Source organism: Epinephelus moara, chromosome 10 (assembly GCF_006386435.1).
Source record: "Epinephelus moara isolate mb chromosome 10, YSFRI_EMoa_1.0, whole genome shotgun sequence".
Taxonomy (NCBI): domain Eukaryota; kingdom Metazoa; phylum Chordata; class Actinopteri; order Perciformes; family Serranidae; genus Epinephelus; species Epinephelus moara.
The window spans coordinates 25,117,623-25,131,541 of record NC_065515.1 but is presented as its reverse complement, the minus strand read 5'-3'; the positions used below and the strand labels follow the sequence as shown (position 1 = coordinate 25,131,541).

The window sequence follows — 13,919 nt, the reverse complement described above, 5'->3', positions numbered from 1 at the left end:
AGACCAAATGGGCTTATGCATGCGCTTCATACAGTGACCTAGTATTTCCCATACATTGATTTTTTAAATCTTATTTCATTATGAGTTCTACGTAGCTCATTTGCTCACCCTTGCTTTGCCCCGCTCTCTCTCTCTGTTCATCAGACCACAAATGAGACATAAATTAGCTCTCCAGCCATCCCGCTGTTATTTAGCCTTACATGCCTCACTAGGAGAGCAGGCAGCAGCTTGAGAGGCAGACCTTCTGGTGGTCGCTGTTGCGGTTCTAATTATACGTCATGTTGTTGTATATCATGTGTAGACTACACTATGTAAAATCAATGTAAACTGGGTGATCTTTGTCACACAAGCTTGATTTTCTGTTGTCAGGAGGTGATGCTATGAATATGAGTCAATTGTGGCTTAATGTGGTTTAATGATTCTCTTGGCCTTATTTTTGCAGTGCCTATGTGTGAACATCCTTTAGGCAGGGTAAAGCAGCGCCTATAGAGGTTCAACTGAATGAACCACTCTTTGCAGTGTCTTGTGGTCCTGTTTGATCATGTTTCCATACCCTGCAGTGAAGTTTCCAGTCAGGAGGCTCTTGATGGTGCAAGAGTAAAATTCCTCAGTATATGAGGGGATACTCAGAATTTCCTCAGGAGTCTGAGATAAAACAGTCTCTGCCTTACCTTTCTCACCACTGAATCAGTATGCAGTGCCCAGGTCAGGCTCTCGGTGATGTGGACACTAAGTTATTTGAAGCTGTCCACCCTCTCCATCCAGGACCCACTGATAAGGGGGGCATAGTTCCTTTGCTGCTTCTTCCCAAAGTCCACTATCATCTCCTTAGCTTTGCTGACGTTCAGGAGTAGGTGGTTGTTCTGACTCAGGTCCTACACTTCTTTCAGGTATGCCTTTTCATTGTTACCTGTGATCAGGCCCACCACAGCTGTGTCATCAGCAAACGAGTAGGAAGTGGTTACACAGTTGTGTATGTACAGTGAGTACAACAGGGGACCCCAAATGCAGCCCTGGGGTGCTCTGGTGTAGGATGAGAGTGAAAGAGGTGTGTCCGCCCATTCTCACCACCTCAGGTCTGCCTGTCAGGAAGTCGAGGATCCATGTGCACAGCGAGGTGTTAAATCCCAGCCTGTTGAGCTTTGTGACCAGCCTGGAGGGAACCAGGGAGCCGTTCAATGCACTCACGCAGATTGGTCTTGTTTTCTCGGGCGAAGGAATGATGCAAGAAGTCTTAAAGCATGTAGGTATGACTGACTGAGTCAGTAATAGGTTGAATATCACTGTGAACACCAGCACTAGTTGTTCAACACATAGTTTGAGGAGCCGCCCACTGATACCATCTGGTCCTGCTGCTGTCTTGGTGTTCATATGCTTGAAAGTCCTCTTGACATCATGCTCAAAAAGGGTGATAGATGTAAAAGGTGTACCCACCTACCTAATAACCTCTGCTTCAGCTGTTATTGTTGTTGCCTACCTATAGCATTAAAGCAAGCACAGAAATTGTTTATCCCACCTGCTATAGACACATCAGTACTTGACAAGGGGGTGGGGTATGTTTGTAATCTGTCATAGCTCTTGCTCTCGCCTCATGCTTCTGGGATTGCCTTCCTGGAATTGTTGTTGTACTTGCTTCCAGTAGTCCCATTTTGCCTCTTTTATTGCCCTTCTTACATCATAGGCTGCTGCTCTATGACTGTCCATGTTTTCAGACTGGAGCCCTAGTTTGTAAGCTGCAGTGTGTTTGTTTATGGCATCCCGGATGGTCTTGGCATCCTGGATGGTTCTGGCATAGTTGCTTCCATTGTTTTACAGATCAAATCTACTACAGACTCAGTGAGTTTATTGATGTCATCAGTGACATTGTTTATACCCATTGTGGTACAATTAATATGTTGATGGAAGTCAGACGTTACCTTCTCAAGGTTAGCCTGATCAAAGTCTCCAGCAGTGAGCACAGGGTTAGGTTTACAGGTCTGTGAGCAGTTCAGGTCTTTGCAGAGATCCAGCAGCCTCTGTATTCCTTGTGGTGGAATGTAGACCACTGGGATCATGACCAACGTAAATTCCCTTGCCAGAAAGTTGGTATGCATTAGATGGCCATTAACTCCAGATCAGATGAGCAAGAAAAGGATAGCATTTAAACATTCCAATTGTAACACCAGTCCTTTTCACCATAAAGCACACGCCTCCTCCCTTTTTTTTCTTGGAGTCCTCTGTTCAGTATATAGAACAAAAGTCACTTGGTTGAATGGCACTGTCGGGTATTCCTGGATTTAGCCGATTGCCATTGAAACGAAGCACATTACAGTTCCTGATATCCTGCTGGAGACTGATGACTTTGACTGATGGAGATTGTCCAGTTTATTGTCAAATGCCTGTATTTTGGCAAGACCCTTTCTGGCCAAGAACCTATCCGGCTAGGATCTTAGCTGGTGTTTGATCCCTCCTCACTTGGCTTGGTACCTTCTCCGTTGTTTAGATGGATGCAGAGATGGTCTTTCTTGTCAGTGCAGTTGGGATTATAGCTGGAGCTCATCGCTTCCACTTTTTACTCATTTTTTTTCTCTAATGATTACATTTTAAAACCACCACTGGCCATTATGCAGAGTCAGCTGGACAACAGTTTCCAAAGAAGTGGGTGGATTTACGTAGAATTATGAGTGACTCTAGGTCATGTGTTATTCAATATTGATCACGAAAGTACAGCTGATATTTGTTATTAAACCTAAATATCATATGTTTGCATACATTTTGCGGAGCTGACAGAGAGGCGTTTGGAGAGGTTTGCGTCTCCATATACTGTAGCAAAACCTGCATGACCTGAACTCTCTGCCATACTCATAATCACCCCAATACAGTACAGTTGTCAAGTGACTACGATGCAGCCATTGCAGACTTAAATGTCAATACAGATGCCATTTTCAAGGTTCTTTAGTGATTGGTGGGTTTCTAATATAGTACAGGGAGCACATTTGGATAAATGTTTGGCTAGAGATGCTGAGGATGAAGGTCCTTGACCAACAAAACCATGTTTTAGGGAGCTAGTTTGCATATTATAGATTGAAAACAAGTGTGTTTTATGACGCCTATCAAACTACTGAAGATGAAGAAGCTTTATTATGACTGTTTAATGAGAGAATAGTTTTATTACTGCTGCTCTCTTTGTGCTGAATAAACCACTTTCACTATGTATTTCCACACAATTGAACCGACTTCCTCTGCCCTTCTTTTTAAGCAGTTAAACATTTCTAAACTCTCGATCTAAACTCTCCTCGCTACATGTAGCAACTTGATAAAAGGGAACACTTTGCTTCATGTCGGATGTGATGCAATAAGAGTTATATTGTCACTTTGGTGTGTGTGTGTGTGTGTGTGTGTGTGTGTGTGTGTGTTTTCACCTACATTTATAGGAATTTGAATCTTGCATGCCAGGACAAATACACTGATGCATGGGTGTGCAGCTTTCACACAGGAAACAGAAACAAAACGTTTGATTTCATCATTGTCTTTGGCATTTATTGCCTCTTTCAAAGATGAGAACAGGCAGCAGACAATGAGCTGATTCACTGATTTATAAAGTTGAACCACTGTGTAAGAGTAACAGTGGATAGAATTGATCTACGCTTTTGGTAAATCCCATATATGCAAGCCTTTTTTCCAATAACAAGGTCATACTTTAACCCCCTATCTGACATGATATTAAAACATGAATGACCTTCTTGAGATCAGGTCAAGACAGAAAAGACCCCATTTTTCAGATGCTTCACGACTGATAAAGACACGACCGAACAACTTTTGTAACTTGTGTCTGTACGTATATCTTTTTAACGTTGACAGACTGAGTTTATAGTTTCCTGTCTGGCTTCCTATTGTGTCTTGAATACTGTAAATTTTGCGTAGACAAAAGCATGGGATGAAGAAGTCACACACACAGCCATGATCACAAGGGCACTTTTTCTTTTTACCCACTACAGCGGCCTTTTCAAAGTACGTTCTGTTGCATTCATTATGCACACAATGAGGACATACACTTCGTCATAACATTGAGCCCTAAACTTTGACACTCTTGCTCATATATCTGTCACCTTGGGGATAAAATAAAAACCATTCACATCGAAGATTTTAATATATTATATTCACAACAGTAAAATTACATAGGTATTTGTCTGTCTTTGTTATCTTTATAATTATGTCCTTTTGTTCTTGGTAATATTTATGATTATTTAGTTAACTTAAAGAAGTAATATTATTACATAACAAGTCATAGTCACCTGTCTGTCATTAGTCATTGCTGCTTCTGTCAGCTGTCAATGAGCTGTCAGCTACTATGTGTCTGTGGCTCAGTCGATGTGACACATCGTCCACTGCGGAGAGGATTGTGGGTCAGAATAGCCAGGAAAGCATGCTGCCTTGCATACTGCAAAATCCAACCGGATGAAGTAGAACATTCTGGTACTTTTGGCATACTGCAATTGTTATGCTGTGTATTGGGACATATGAAATCTTTTCCTGTCACTATGCTGACTAACTTGTCTTTTGTAGGCTATGTGCAACACAGCACAATATGTAGGCCCTATGTAAACAAACCATTAAAAGGTCATTTAAAAGATATGAGTTTTTCAGCATCACTATTGATGATGTTGTTTGAATTTGTAGCTCAATCTGGGTTACACAAGTGATGGATATCTGGCCGGTTGCACAAAGCACCTTAAGTTAAGATTTTCCTTAAAGTCAAAGTTAAGAAAAAAAATCTGTTACACAAAACATCCTCAAGTCTTCCCCTTAAGGTTTCCTTAAAATGTTTACTTAAGGATTTATTTTTTCTCCTTAATTTGGTCTTATACTTAAACAATTGCTTTAAGCTTGAGCTAGAGCCTTAATAACCAGAGTAAGGACAAAAACATTAAGTACCTTTGACTCCATCTTAACCACAACATTGTTGAGTTTATGGATATAAATGGAAAAAATTAAGGCATCCCGAGAAGAGTGGCACTTAAAACTTTACCAGACGTTAGTTTATGATTGTGACGGTCTTGGGTTAGTTCACTCAACTTTCCAAAGCTGCTCTTCCAGCCCCTTCCGAATTAATGGTTGCTCTGCAGTTTCATGCAATAGGATCTTTCGGATCAGTTAATTCAATTCAATTCAATTTTCTTCATAAAGCCCAATATCACACATAACAATTAGCCTCAGAGGGCTTTGCAGCATATGACATCCCACTGTCCTTTGGACCCTCACAGCGGATAAGGAAAAACTCCGCCCAAAAAAACCTTTAATGGGAGAAACTGGCGAGGTATTTTATGTAAGCCTTAAACTTAAGGTGTTTCATGCAACTGGCCCCTGATGTATATTTATCAGAACACCCATTTATATAAAGGTGAAAACTTTATGGTGTTATCAAACCACTTCAGGAGTCACGCAGGTCAACTTTCCAACACTGCTGTTGTCAGCAGAGTTTTGATATCTTACTGGCAGTTTATAAATAGTGGTGTCCTCTTTGGCTCTGCCACTTCACATAAGCGTGGGTTAAATCTAACTGCAGCTGTGATGGAAACTAACAATGGCACTATGATAATAACTTTTACGTGCATTGAAAATAGAACAGCTGTTGTTGGGGTTTGTTGCTATTCGCTTCTGAAACTGTACTTCACCACTTCTTCCTTCGGGATCGATCTGATCATTACATTTTGTGGGGGATGCAGCTCAGTTGGTAAGTTTCTGGATGGCATGATAGGAGTTTAATCTTGACTTGTGATTCCTTTGTTGTGGTGAACTTGTTAGCTAACAGTTGACTATTTACACATCCAGCAGATACAGAGCAACATTAGCATTTATCTGGAGTCGTGTTGCTGGCCACATGATGAATGCCAATCCAACATTCTCTCTTTTAGCTCTGTTTTTGGTCTCCACCATCTCATATGGGAACTATCTGGCTGTTTAGCTGCTAAATGCTCCATTATGCTCACCAGCTAGATGTTAACTGTGTTTGTTTGCTGTTTGGTGCTTAGCAGGCAGTGTAAAACAGGTGCCTGGAGAGCTGATAGCAACGTTGTGAGATCAGTGAAAGGGAACCAAACAGTGAAATTAAAATTAAAACAGACAAAACAATGAGTTGAAAGATGCTAAGATAGTCTGTAGAACTATAGAGATAATTATCTGTGGGCTCATCACTGTAAGCAACTTCTTTCATGTGTCCTTTAGCCTACACATAATGATCCGTTGTTTACATAAAGAAAATTGATTATTGCAGCTTTAACTTTTGCATCTGTTGCAGTGTGCATACACTCAGTCCTCTCTCACCTTGGAGCAGTGTGGTATTTTTTTCTCCCTGATAAAGCAGCATAAAGAGAGTTTACTTGGCCTGCTCAGGATCAGGGGGCTGCTGTACATGGCATGACATTGCAACTCAAAGGCAGCTCTTGGCTAGAGTGCGTCAGAGGAATTATGGGATCAGATATCATTCGTCACATACAGAACCCACACACAAACACAGGCACACAGAAAACCCCTCTGTTCCTCAAATAGAGGGGAAAATTTGAGGCGACCACTGACAGAAGGGTAGGCTTGTCCCTATGCTTTTGTTTATCCAAGGCTCTGTGAACTCCTTTCTGTGCCAACAGCTGCAAATATACACATCCAGTCCATGTACATCGACACAGAAATAGAGATGGTTTTTATCCAGTAAACTCAAATCCCCATACACTGACAGCGCGTACTCACACCTGCAGATACACACGAGTGCAAACACTTGCATGTACACCCTGGCCTGTGTGCCGTGTTGTGGGTGATTGGTGTGTATTCTGACACCGTGGATCAGAAATAGCACCTCATGCCCAGAGACACACTGCTCCACATAAAGCTCTCTGTCTGCTACTACAAACATTCAGGATATCAGCTGGAAGGCAAACTTTATTTCCAGTGATACACTTCTGAAGGTCCACTGGTGCAGGGCAGATGGTGAGTAATTCTCCTCAATATTACATTTCAACGTTCCATAAAGACAGCCATCTTTGAGGTGGATGACATCCCATGCTAGCTGCCCACGGTGACTCACACCTGACTGAGTTTGAGTGAGTGAGTTTGTTGTTTGTTTTGAAATTGAGTCACTGTTTTAGTGTTGCTGTTTTTTATCGAGATATAATTAACAAAGGCTCAACCTTGTGCATCTCCTTAGTCTATTTCTTCTGTCAGGTTGAAACAGCAGTTTCCCCTCTCCTAGTCTTTTCATATGTCTCTCCCTTCCAAATTAATTAGCCTGGACTCTTTGTAGCAACAGTAACACCTGATCTGTTTGCTTTGGAGCACAATAGACATTTTTGGATAATTCAGCTCCCAGTAGAAACCTCCTGGTTGTCAGAGAAATAAGGTGAGCACACATTAGCAGCTGCTACGCTAACAGCCCGTCTCCAACCTGTCAAACATAAAAGGAGACACGGTGATTTGTAACTGCTTTATTCACTTTTTTGATTGGTTTTAATCATTTGGTTCATTTGGTCTGGAGAGGAAGAGACCCCTGTGGGTAATTTGGCTCCTGGTAAAAACCTCCTGAACAATGAACAATGACGGAATTCTAATTGGGAGAAGTTTCAGCTGGTTGATAGGAAGATAGGAGTTTCTTCACAACAAGGAATAGTTCTGCATTTTGGAAATTTTTTTCAAAAATGCAATACTGAGATGATGACATAGGCTAGTATCTGTGTGTCAAGCACAGAGGCTGTTTAGCCTAGCTTAGCATAAAGACCGGAGGCAGGGGTAAACAGGTGGCCCAGCTCTCTCCAAAGATCAAAAATAGGTCTACAAACCTAAGTTGGGGCTTTACGAGGGGTTATGTGCTGGATTTTTTCTTGGCCAGGAGCAGTGACTTCTGTAAGTCTTGTTGACAGATATACCATGTTCATTAGTAATATTTAGAGCTTTTTGTTGGGAGATATTTTTGACACAACCAGGCTAAACTTAATGTCTACTGGCTCATATTTACCAGATATTATTAACAAGAATGCAAAGCTCTCTGTTCTTTAAAAACAATAACCTTACTTTTCCCCAGTAGATGCCTGTAGAGTCTTCATATCTGGATTTCAAAACATTTCTTCTCACAGTAAATTATTTCTCTAACATTTCTCAGTTCTATGCAGTATCTCAGAAGAGGCCATTTTTTCCACAACAGTCAAAACGGCCATCGTGTTCAGTCTGCACTATCAGAGGCGAGCTGAGATCAGGTGCTTTGGCCACAGACACATTTGAGATGAGCCTCAGGCAAAAGCTGACCAGTCTGACTTCGATCGGCAGTCCAGTGCTAGATGCTCAGAGGTAGACCCCGGGTTTTTTATTCTGTGTCAGAGCTAACAGCCATTGTCATTTGGCGGGGGAGGCATTTTGCTGTCAATTTGATTTATTCAAACTATTAGTGCAAAAGGTGAGACTATGGTGACAGAGATCTCCATGGTGATGAGGGGCTTGTGTACTCTGCTGTTTGCTCAGTTGGACCTTTAGGGCTGAATTTACACAGGAGCTAAAAGTGCAAGTGATTATTTAACCCTGTGCTATCGAGCTTCATGTTCACACTTGAGGCTGTGGCTTCCATTAGGGACACTCAGGTCCTGTCCTCAGTATTTGCTTCTGGGAATCTGTGGTGTTTAGTAACCTGAGGGGCAGTTTGCAATATGCTGTTAAAAACGTAGACACGGCATGTATCTTTTTAGGCAGAATCCAGAACATGCATATTAATAGGAAAGGTTTGGCATTTTTTGGAAAAAGACTTATTTGTGTTCTTGCTGAGAGTAAGGTAAAGGTAAAGATTGATACCACTCTTATGTACTAAATATGAAGCTACTGCTAGCAGCTGGCTAACTTAGTTTAGCACAAAGGCTGCAAGTGAGGGGAAACAGCCTGGTTCTGTCTCAAAGGTAACAAAATCTGAATTTTATTCATATCCACCTGAGACCCCAGCTTTTGTTCGGTATGCACTTTCAATTTCACCTATTTGGGATAAAAAAACTAATCATTGTCTTTGAACAGTAAGTAGTTTTGAAACGGTGTCCTCATATGTGGACAATGGGTTTATTTTTATTTTTATTTATATTTTTATATACTTTATTAATCCCCCTGAGGGGAAATTACATTTTTTCACTCTTTTTGTCATTAACACACAGGTCCGAAAGACACACACATGCACAAACAGGACCTATACACATATATACATGCACAAAGTGGAGAGATGTCAGAGTGAGGGGGCTGCCTTGGTCAGGCGCCCCGAGCGGTTGGGGGTTCGGTGCCCTGCTCAAGGGCACCTTGGCAGTGCCCAGGAGGTGAACTGGCACCTCTCCAGCCACCAGTCCACGCTCCATATTTGGTCCGGACAGGGACTCGAACAGGCGACCCTCCAGTTCCCAACCCAAGTCCCTATGGACTGAGCTACTGCCGTCACAAGTGTGTAATGAAGTATGAAGCAGTTTATTTCAATGCCTGAATGTTGTTGTGCAAAAACAAAACTGAAAACAATGCAACATTTTGTAACTCTATGGGTTAGGGGTCACTGTTTAACTCTAAAACTGTTCAAAACAGTTCATTTCAATACTTGAACATGGCTCTGCAAAAACAAAATTTCTAAAAGTCTTGTGATTTGTTCATTTTGTAGCTCTGAATGAATTTTCCTTGCTCCAGACTCAAAGATAGGGATGTCCCTTTTGTCTGTAGTGACATTCTTACAAGCCAATATAAAATGCTATGATAAAAAAATAATTAAGTCCCAATGTCCTTAAATGAGTCCTTTAAATCAATAGCATCTTAGCTTGTTTCTGTTGCTACAATTGCTCAAATTTGTATGCAATATTAAACTACAGATGTTATTAAGCACAAATAAACAAGTTTCAACCATAAAATTTTGATCAGGTTTTGTACCTTGTCCACTTTTGTGTCGTGATCGGCTGTAGACTGAGCATAAAAGTGTCCACGAATGACGACAATAGGTTAAGTTAAGTTAAGCAGAATGAAGTATAAAGTGCAGCAAACCCAAAATGGGCCTTAGGGGGATATGGGCAAACTACAGAAATGCTCTATTTCATGGTTGCATTGCTGAATAATTTCCTGAAAATAACTATTTAACCCAATAGAGAGGTGCAAGGATGACATTGTTTTGAAGACTAATGCAGAAGTTAGCACCACCCTGGCTCCCTCGTCAAAAAAGCCAGTTAGATTTTTCCACTGAATTTGGATGATTGCTGAAAATAAGCTCTGTGGCAAACAAAGATTTATGATGCTTACAGGTTTTGTTCAGCAAGATAGTGTTCTCAAATGAACACCACTTTTATAATTTCTGAAGCATAAATGCAGTCAGCAGAGGTAAATGGCTAACTGCACCACGGTCGCATGACTTAGCATGCCTACCACAGCAAGGCTGTAAAGCCATGTTCACCGTGGTGACGTTCTGAAGTCTCACTGAGCCACTTGTTAGCAAGAAGCTGGTATATTTGCTGACGCATTTCATGTTGTATAACAAACCACGAAAGACTCGAAAGCTTGTTATAACCACAGACTTTATTTCAGGCATCAAACAAAAAACCCATTAACTACAATACGAGGCTACCAGGGGCACTATAATGCTAACTCATTTCCAGGTTTTTGGAGTCATTCCTGCACCAAGGGGGAAGACGGAGAAAAAGTTGTTGGAGTGTGTTGAATTTCCTTGAAATAACTGTTGCTATTTAGATAATAAATCAAAAACTTACAGGATTATAATATAAAGGCTAACTTATAAATAAAATCCAAGTGATAGAAAATATCTGGAGACTTTCTTCTTGGTGTCTGGGAGTGTGGGGTGTTAGGCAGACCTCAGCTCAGGAACACAGATCTGTTGCTAAATGGAGGAAAAAAGCTTTTACTAATAACTACCATTCACTCATTCTCTAGCCTGCTTAGTAGTATTCAAAGTCACAGGGAGCTGGAGGAAGGGCTACCATACCAATGACCACATACATTCACTTTCGAACGTTTAAAGTTTCCACTTTAGGCTTCATGTCCTTGGCCTGACTGCACTTACTCCGAGCAATATAGCCACTGTGGCCCTGGGTTCGACGTTTTACATATTACAGAGACTTTTACAGTGTTTTTTAGTGCAGTATGCTGACGTCCTTGTTTGTCAGTCTCTCTGGACTCCTGTTATTGCCCATACACATGTTGTACACACTGTAATTAGCCCGTCATGGCTGAAGTCTGTCAACAAACTACCTTGCTTCACTTGCTGTTTTGTGCTTTATGGTAATAATGCTTTTAGAGGTGCAGCATTCTGAGAAGACTTGGCCTGATGTGCATTTATTGGTAAATACCTAGTGGAATGACATTCTCCACTTTGGTTGTTTTGTTGTGTTGCGTCCTCTCCATTTTTCCCATATTCTGTCATTATCGCTGTCCACTTCATTATTCACCTCTGTATTTATCCCCCATAGACAAGCACTCTAACCAGTCCTGTTTGTCTCGCACTAATTCACCCTCATTTCCTGTTTAGGGTTGATTTTTGTTCTGTAGTGAATTTTGTTTTTTTAGGTAGATTGTTTTATTAAGAAAGAGACAGAAATGCATGCACGCATTTGCACACAAACACAGATTGCTCCTCAATCATTTAGTGCTCATTGAAAAGGTCAAGCTGCATTTATGTGGCAGGAATGGAAAAAACAAGGCTGGACAAACAACACTGTTCCAGAAACACAAGATGAGCTAATATAATGGCATCTGCATGGCTGTACAGTACACCTGTTCAACTGTCTTTTGCAGACTTGTTTTTTAAATCCTACTTTTGTTAACTATCAAATGTTTTCATTTATAAGGCTGAAAAGTCTCCTCTATGCCCAATGGCAAGCTGTAATGAAGAAGCAGCTTGATAAGAAAGAAAATGAACATAGCAGTCAAATATTAATGTCTTCAGGCTGCAAATTAACAAATCAAACCATGATTACAAACCTGGTTTTATCTGGATCAGAAAAATAACCAAAACTGTGAAAGTGATTTGATGGCGACCACCAGGACAGTCATTTAAAAATGATTCTGTAGGAACAGGTGGAGTGATTTCATTCAGAAAAAACACTACGAAACTTCAGTACACTCAAATGACACTTCCCCCGCCAGGTTTTATGACCTCAGGGCTTTCATTCAGAAAAATAAAGGCATTTAAATGGCTTAAGATGCCAAAGTGATGTTCTCTCCACTGCTGAGAGGATGCAGTGAGACAATAAGGTAGAGATCAGAGGTGTGACTCAGAGACAGAGAACTGCCTGCGTGTTATTGCCTTCTGTTGACTGATGCAGAACGCTTTGGCGTGAATGGGCGCTGAATGAAAACATCGATTCATACATAGACACAAGTGGGCGTATGGGGAGTTGTGGGCAGTGGTTTAGTGAGGTGGGTGAGGTGAGGTGGGTGTACTATTACGTGGATGAGTAACTTGATGTGGAAGAAGTGGGTATGCTCTCCTGTATATTCCAGTGGCTTTTTGGCTGATAGGTGGTATACTGTGTTCGGAAACATGAGACTCCTAGTGGCTTGATACCATATCCACATCCCTCTGCTTTCTTCATTGTCAATCATAATTCATCCAAGACATTTCAGTAAACAATCTTAAAAGCAAAGCAACCTATTTACACAATCTTAAAAGCATTTATTGTTCAAATATGAAAACATGATAAAACATGTTTGTTACTGTCTTCTACTGTGAATAGTTAAGTTAGTCAGAGATCTCCAAAAGGCATGACGTTAAAGATGGAACATGCTTTTCAACATTTTAAGCAATAGTGGTGTATTATTTTTGTTTAGTACAATTTCAGAGTGAAAAAAGGACAGAAGCACCATGGAAAAGTTTGGGCGCCCCAAGACATTTGAGCTCTCAGGCAACTTTTACCAGCTTGTTGGGGCTATGGCTTGTTCACAGTCATTGTTAGAAAAGGCCAGATGATGCAAAGCTTTATACATTTCCTGACTCCTGAAACATTGCCCCTTCATTCAGCAGCCATGGGCTCCTCTAAACAGCTGCATAGCACTCTGAAAACTAAAAACATGATGCCAAGAAAGCAGGAGAAGGCTAAAAGAAAATAGCAAAGTGTTTTCAGGTAGCTGTTTCCTCAGTGCGTAATGTAATTAAGAAATGGCAGTTAACAGGAACTGTAGAGGTCAGGTTGAGGTTTGGAAGACCAAGAAAACTTTCTGAGAGAGCAGCTCACAGGATTGCTTAAAAGGCAGATCAAAACCCCCATTTGACTGCAAAAGACCTGCAGGAAGGTTCAGCAGACTCTGCAGTGGTGGTGCACTGTTCTACTGTGCAGTGACACCTGTACAAATATGACCTTTATGGAAGAGTCATCAGAAGAAAACCTTTCCTGTGTCCTCACCATAAAATGTAGCTGTCAGAAGTTTGCAAAGGAACATCTAAACAAGCCTGATGCGTTCTGGAAACAAGTCCTGTGGACTGATGACGTTAATGAAGAACTTTTTGGACACAATGAGCAAAGGGATGTTTGGAGAAAAAAGGATGCAGAATTTCATGAAAAGGACACCTGTCCAACTGTTAAACACAGGGGTGGATCGATCATGCTTTGGGCTTGTTGTGGTCATTGGCACAGGGAACATTTCACAGGTAGAGGGAAGAATGGATTCAGTTATATTCCAGCAAATTTTGGACGCAAACATCACATCATCTGTAAAAAAGCTGAAGAACAAGAGATGAACAACAGGACAATGATCCTAAACACATCTAGAAATCCACAATGTTCTACCTCAGGAGGCACAAGCTGAAGGTTTTGCCATGGCCCTCACAGTCCCCCGACCTAAACATCATTAAAAACCTGTGGATAGACCTCAAAAGAGCAGTGCATGCAAGACGGCCCAAGAATCTCACTGAACTGGAAGCCTTTTGCTGTGACGAATGCAAAAGA

The 13,919-nt window shown here is 41.2% G+C and overlaps 1 protein-coding gene across 2 annotated transcripts in view; it reads left to right on the top strand.

The window, feature by feature from the left end:
* Positions 1 to 6,857: 6,857 nt before the first annotated feature.
* The window catches only part of lepr (leptin receptor), a 53,855-nt gene continuing 46,793 nt past the window's right edge, over positions 6,858 to 13,919 (top strand). For both annotated transcript variants that reach the window (XM_050055355.1, XM_050055354.1), the window contains exon 1: positions 6,858 to 6,960. The gene's annotated coding sequence lies outside the window, so the exon portion shown is untranslated. The remainder of the gene's footprint in view (positions 6,961 to 13,919) is intronic.